The sequence below is a fragment of the Saccopteryx bilineata genome, chromosome 6, assembly GCF_036850765.1.
Source record: "Saccopteryx bilineata isolate mSacBil1 chromosome 6, mSacBil1_pri_phased_curated, whole genome shotgun sequence".
NCBI lineage: Eukaryota > Metazoa > Chordata > Mammalia > Chiroptera > Emballonuridae > Saccopteryx > Saccopteryx bilineata.
This window is the reverse complement of record NC_089495.1, coordinates 118,834,769-118,841,695: the sequence shown is the minus strand read 5'-3', so window position 1 is coordinate 118,841,695 and position 6,927 is coordinate 118,834,769. Positions and strand designations below refer to the sequence as shown.

The window sequence follows — 6,927 nt, the reverse complement described above, 5'->3', positions numbered from 1 at the left end:
TTACAACACTATAAAATAGATTTATACATCTCATTGTTTAATAGACATTTTCTATATATCAACAAGACCACTTTGCCATTCTGAAAACATTTATGAATGAATATACAAATGTATAAATCCATTGTACAGAAATATTAAAAAGAATAAACATTTTCTACAGATATAATGTATTCTATAGTTCTCTACCTGCAATACTATTTGAAAGTGTAAAAATAACCATTTTATTTAAGGAATTATATTATTAGAATGTTCTTTTTTGCTATAAATTAACATCAATATGTTTTCCATAACTCTCCAGAACTACAAAAATTTCATGTATGTATAATAATAGCAATAAAGAACTCCATGCAGGATTGATCCGTTTTCTTTCATGCTCCCTCAACTGCCTTCTATTTCAAGGAATCATGAGTTATTTCCCCCCCATCATTGTTCCTTGTTTATATTTATCTAATGCACTTATAACATTGTGTGTTGTATGTAATATTATAGCTGTTTTTCTCATTAAATCATGGCCTTTTTTTTTTTTTGGAGAATACTTTTCATGTCTCTTAGACACTATATTGTAAGTCACTTAGAGTCTAAAGCCAGGCAGTTTAGGTTTGGACTTCAACCCATCCACTTAGCACCTGGATGACTCTGAGGCTACATACCATCTCTAAACCTAAAATTCCTCGTTCATAAAATGGAGATGGTTATAAATCTCACAGAATTTTTGTGAAGATTAAATGAGATACTGTATGTAAAACACTAAGAAATGTACTGACACATAATAAGTTATGTAATTGTTTGTTATTTCATTATTTAGATTTTTATCCCCAGCTGCTAGCTTAGTTGCATACATTATTTGCTGGCAAATAAATGGATGTTAGGTGAAAGTAAAATTTTAAAATAAAAACATTGACATGTTTTTTCTGCCAGTTGCAGGAAAATTATGGCTGAGGAGTTATATGCTGAACAAATTTCCAGAGCTAACACCAGGCGAGGGCAAGGGGCCATTTGGACTCTAACTAACTGGAGTAGAGATCGTCTCACTTATAACCCAGAATAGTCAATACAAATACCAAAAGTGTTGCACCATGGTTTCAGGACTTGCTTATGCCTAGAATAAGGCTATTCTATGTCTGAATAGATAGCCTGTCCAAAGAAGACATATAGATGGCCACTGGACCTTTGAGAAAAAGCTCAATTTCACTGATCATTAGGGAAGTGCTAATTCAAACCATAATGACATATCACCTCACACCTGTCAAAATAACACCCCCCCACAACACCATTGGTGGGGATGTGAAGAAAAGTGAATCCTCGTGGAAATGCAGATTGGTGCAACCACTATGGAAAACAGTCTGGAATTTCCTCAAAAAATTAAAAATGAGCCCTGGCAGTTTAGCTCTGTCAATTAAGAGAGCTGTCTGGAAACAACAAGGTTGCAGGTTTAATCCCTGATCAGGGTGCACATGGGAAGCAAACAACAAAAAAAAATTGCAAAACTAAGTGGAATAAATAATGCTTCCCTTCCCCCTCCCCCCTCTCTCCCATCCTCTGTTCCTATTTTTTTTAATTAATAAAAATTAAGCCCTTGCTAGATAGCTCAGTTGGTTGAAGCATTGTACCAGAGCACAGAGGTTGGTGGTTCGATTCCTGGTCAGGACACATACAAGAACAGTCGGATATTCCTGTCTTTCTCTCTCCCTGCCTCTTTCAAAAACAAAATTAAATTAAAAATCAAACTACCTTATGACCCAATAATTTCACTTCTGAGTATATATTTAAAAAAAACTAATTTGAAAGAATATATGCATCTCTATTATTAATTGCAGCCTTATTTACAATAGCTAAGATATGGAAGCAACTGAAATGTACACCAATGTATAAGTGGATTAAAAAGTATTGGTACATAAATGCAATGGAATATTATTCAACCAATAAAAATATAAATTGTTACTATTTCTGACAGCATAGATGGATCTAAAGTGTATAATGTTAAGTGAAATAGGTCAGTCAGAGTTCAGTTCAGGGTAGCATCCCTGTTCTGTTAATTAAACTTTGGCACATTGAAACGGGCTAAGAACAATGAGTGGATGGAAAACATGACTCTATCCATTTACTTCCCAGCCTACAAAAAAAAAAAAAAGAAATAGGTCAGTCAGAGAAATCATGATTTCACTTATTTGTGGAATATAAAAAATAAAATAAATGAAGAAAAAAATTGAAACAGACTCATAGACACAGAAAACAGACTACTACTGGTTCACAGAGGTGAGGGGTTTGGGGGACTGAATGAAAACCATGAAGGGATCAAAAGTGCAAACTGGTAGTTACAAAACAGTCACAAGGTATAAAACATAGAAAATACCATTAATAATACTGTAATAATTGTCCATGGAGCTAGGTGGGTACTGCAAATGTCATATACTCTGTGAAGTATATGATTGTGTAGTAACTATGTTGCACACCTGAAATAAATACAAAGTGATACTGAATGTAAGCAGTAATTGAAAATAAAATTTAAAAATTAAAAAATGATTATGAAATATTGTACAAGACAGTAATATCATTCTTGCTTAGCTAAAGTTTATATCAAAGTGTATTTTATTCAAGAAAGATACTGTGGCTATTTCTTTTCAGAGTTCATTTAATCTGAAATTTTCTGTTGTTATTTTAGACAAAATTTAATTTGAGTAACCAAAATCATGTGCCTTTAGAACTTAATGTTTGGGCTAAAGCTTTCTCTATTATTATCTGGAAATTTGAGTAACTGTTTGGAGTTCTGGAGTGACCTAGAGTTTTGGTCCTAAATAGATTCTTACATTTTTTGTATATTCAGTTTTTGTATGGATACTTAAAGGTATAGTTTTAATCTTATTGGATAGGCTATTTGTCTATGGTGTGTCTAATTTGAGGGTCTTTTTCATTGTCCTTCTCCCTCAGAATATAATAAAATATTTTAATTTGTATGCTTAGCTTATTTTTTAAAACTCAACAATGTTTTCTACATTGTGTCTTTGATTTTTATTTCTGGTTCAGTTCTATTTTCCTACAGGAACATCTGTCATTTTGTTCTTCTGTCTTCCATCTTCAATTTATGTTATAATTTGAACTATGATACCTTTTCATATAAATTTGGTGTATCATTTTATGTTGATTTCCTATATCACAATTATATCTTCCAAGTGATTATTCTTTTTATTATAGTATTTTGATTCTATTGCAAAATTTTGTTTCTGCTATATAACAGTTTCCTTGAAATTTTTCATTTAGCTTATTATTTATTACTTCCATGAAACTGCTCAAAATGACCCACTTATGTAAAATGTTTCCTAAATTACATCATCTTTGTTATTGATTTGCATTTTAAATTATCTTCAAAACAGCTCAAATCCAACCACTTTATCTTCAAAACAGCTCAAATCCAACCACTTTATATTTGTTGACTGAACCTGATCTTATTATTTAAAATTTAGAATGACTTTTACATATTTAAGAAAATATAGCTTTTAACTGTAAACAAGTTCCCAGTGAAAGTATCTGCATACTAATGACTGATTCTCTGCACTTACCCAATTTTTACTGTAGTTTTTTTCCCTTTTCTGCATGCAGACAAATTGTCAAGCCAAAAACCCTCCCAAATTAGAAGCACAAAATACCATTTAGATAAGTCAATTTACATTGTGCTCTGCCAAGCAGGCTGGAGAGTCTCACACTCAGTAAAATCCATCACTCAGAGATGTGGGAAAATATCTTGTACTTTTGATACTCACTAGAAATGTAATTTATTTTAATTTAGACTTAACCTGAACACTCTGGTATATTCAAATTTTTCCAAACATTTTTTCTCTTTTAAATAAAAACATGAAAATTTAGTTGAACTGAAACTCTTGACCACTTAGTAGCAGTAGTTAAAATTGTGAATAAAAGTAATCACATATTGAATATTGTGATTCAGTGGAAAAATATTTTGATCTTGACCTCACACTTTAAAAGTTGGCTTACCAAAAACATTAAAATTTTTTTATGCTATGAAGTATATTTTCATATTCCTTCTCCTATATCCAAGCCTATCTATTTTTTCACTCATTTTCATTTCCTCCCCTCTGACAGCAGTGCCAACCTTTCTTGTCTTTTGGGGGGCTGAAGATCATGAACTTTCTCATACAGACTTGGATTCAGGTCCTACTCCACAATTTTTGAAGTGTATAGCCTCAGCAAATTGTTTAAGCTCAACCTCAGCCATAATTTCCTCACTAGTAAATGGGTTACTCTAAAGATTTACTGTGATGGTTCTGTAAAGAAGGATCGTGACTAACAATGACCGCCCTGAAGCAAGTCTGTGGCAGCTGCAGTTATTATAGTATTCTTTCCTGTTTCCATTAGAAACTTGCCCCCTCATATACAATTCTTCTTCAAAATCTTCAATAATTTCCTCTCTACTTTTCCTCCTTTGGAACATACCACAGTCTCTTCTGTAAAGGAAAGGCTTCATGGTCTTGTTTTTACAGATGTCTATTCTATTTTTTATTTCATTCACTAAGAGGCTTTTCCACACATGTGATTAACATCTGCTATCTCCCCTTGTAATTTATGCTTTAACTCCCTCAGGGTCTATGTGTCACTTTCTTATTGCTATTACAATTTCACAAACTTAGTGCTTCAAGCAACACAGATTTATCCTCTTATGGTTCTAGGGTTCAGGAGTCTAAATCTTAGCTGCTAGGTCTGTGTTCCTTCTGAAGACTCCAGGGGTAAATCTTTTCTTTGTCATTTCCATCTTTTAGAGACTGCCTGGCTTTTGTTCTCGTATCCATGTGACCTCTGCTTCTCACACCCCAGATTGCCTTTCACTCTGATCCCCTTGGCTTCCTCTTAGAAAATTCTTTGTGATTACATTGTATCCACTAAAGTAATTTACAATCATCTCCCCACCTCTAGACCTTGAATTTAATTACACTTAAAAGGTCTCTCATTCCATGTAAGGTAACATATTTACAGGCTTGAGGATTAGAAAGTTGGCCTCTTTGGGGGCTATTTTTCAGTCTATCCTTTCTGGCCTGGTTATAGAAATATTGCTATTACTTAATTCTTGGGACTCTCTTGTCTCTTATTCTATGTGACATTATTGTCACTTCTTCCAGGTTCTCTTATCTTTTGATGCTGCTTTTCTGGCTCTTTATTTTTTTCACTCAAATCTCTGTTTCATAAGCTTCTAGATTTAATGACACAATATACTTGTTAAATAATAAAACTCTTTTACTCAAAAAAAAAAAAAAACCTTTCAGGAGTTTCCAATTTTGATAAGCTATTTCACTTTATTAATCTAATTTCTCAAGATCAATTTTAGTACATAGTAGATTACCTCCTAATGCTGTTTGAACAAATAAAATAATAAGTGCTCCTTTCCAAAATAATTCTGGAAGTGATGTGGAGAATGGGCTAGGAAAGGTAATTCCAGCTTAGTGTACTGGATTATGTTCTGGAGAGGAAAATGAGATTCTCATCTAAGTTGAGATAAAGAGAAAAGATATATTCAAGAAATATTTACAAGGTAAATAAAATTTAGATATTGGCTAACAATAGGACTATGAAAATGAGGATATGAGAAAATTCAAGAATAATATCTGAAAACAGTGTGGTTGTTATTCACTGAACTAAATAAATAAGGAAAAAGAAACAATTTTCAAAGCAAAATATTAGTAATTAGTTTAGGTCACTACGGCATACTATACCAAAGGTTTCCGACAGATATGTTATTCTTTCTAGATCTCAGGATAGTGTTTGGGCCTTGAAGTTCAAATTTGGAGTTATCAACAAGTATATCACCCAGGAAGATAGTGTAGAACTGCATTGTTCAATGTGGTAGCAAATGACCTCATTTCAGTTTTTAATTTCAATTAAATTAAAACAAAACTTCAGTTACTCAATTGTATTAGAATATTTCAAATATTCAATATTGACATGTTGTCAGTGAATACCATGTTGAACAGCACAGAGAATATTTCCACCTAAAACCCACTCCCTCTCCTAACCCCAGTCTGGGCACATTCATTCAAAGAATTGTGCTGCCACACTCCCTACCTCAAGATTCATTCTCTAAGGCAGTGTTTCTCACCTGGGGTCTCCTTGTTATCCCTCAGAGACGTTTGACAATGTCTAGAGATAATTTGGTTGTCACTCTGAGAAGGGAAGTGGCATCTAGTTGGAAGAGGCCAGGGATCTGCTGAACATCCTACAGCGCATAGGATTGCCCTCATCACAAAGAGTTATCTGCTCCAAAGTGTCAAAAGAATAAAGCTGAAAAATTCTAATCTAGTGGACTATTCATTGGTTTTCAAATTTACAGGCTATCAAAGATAGAGCCAAATATCTATGAGAGGAAAAGGAAACATTTTGCCTAGAGATGAGGGTGCTAATTTAAATGACATAGACCAATGCTTCCCAAAGTTTGTGGTGCATACAAATCACTTAGAAATTTTATTAAAATGCAAATTGCAGTTCAGTAGGTTGAGATGAGTCCCATGTCATTCATTCATTCAGAGAATTAAATTTAACAGGGTGACATTGGTCAACCAGAGTACACAGATTTAGAGAAAACATCTTACATCATCTGGACACTCAATTATGCTGTATGCCCATCACCTAAAGTCAAATCATCCTCCGTCACCCCACATTTGTTTCTCTTTATGCTTCTCCCCTTCTCCCCACTTCCTTCCTTTCCTCCCTTCCTCTCCCCCTGGTAACCACTGCACCCCTATGTCCATGAGTCTCAATTTTGTGTCCCACCTATGTATGGAATCACACAGTTCTTAGCTTTTTCTGATTTACTTATTTCACTCAGTATAATGTTACCAAGGTCCATCCATGTTGCTGTAAATGATCCAATGTCATCATTTCTTACGGCTGAGTAGTATTCCATAGTATATACATACCACATCT

The 6,927-nt window shown here is 33.7% G+C and overlaps 1 pseudogene; it reads left to right on the top strand.

Moving 5' to 3' along the window:
• The first annotated feature begins 1,996 nt into the window (after positions 1 to 1,996).
• On the top strand, positions 1,997 to 2,121 carry LOC136309806 (small nucleolar RNA SNORA36 family; annotated as a pseudogene).
• Positions 2,122 to 6,927: the final 4,806 nt, after the last annotated feature.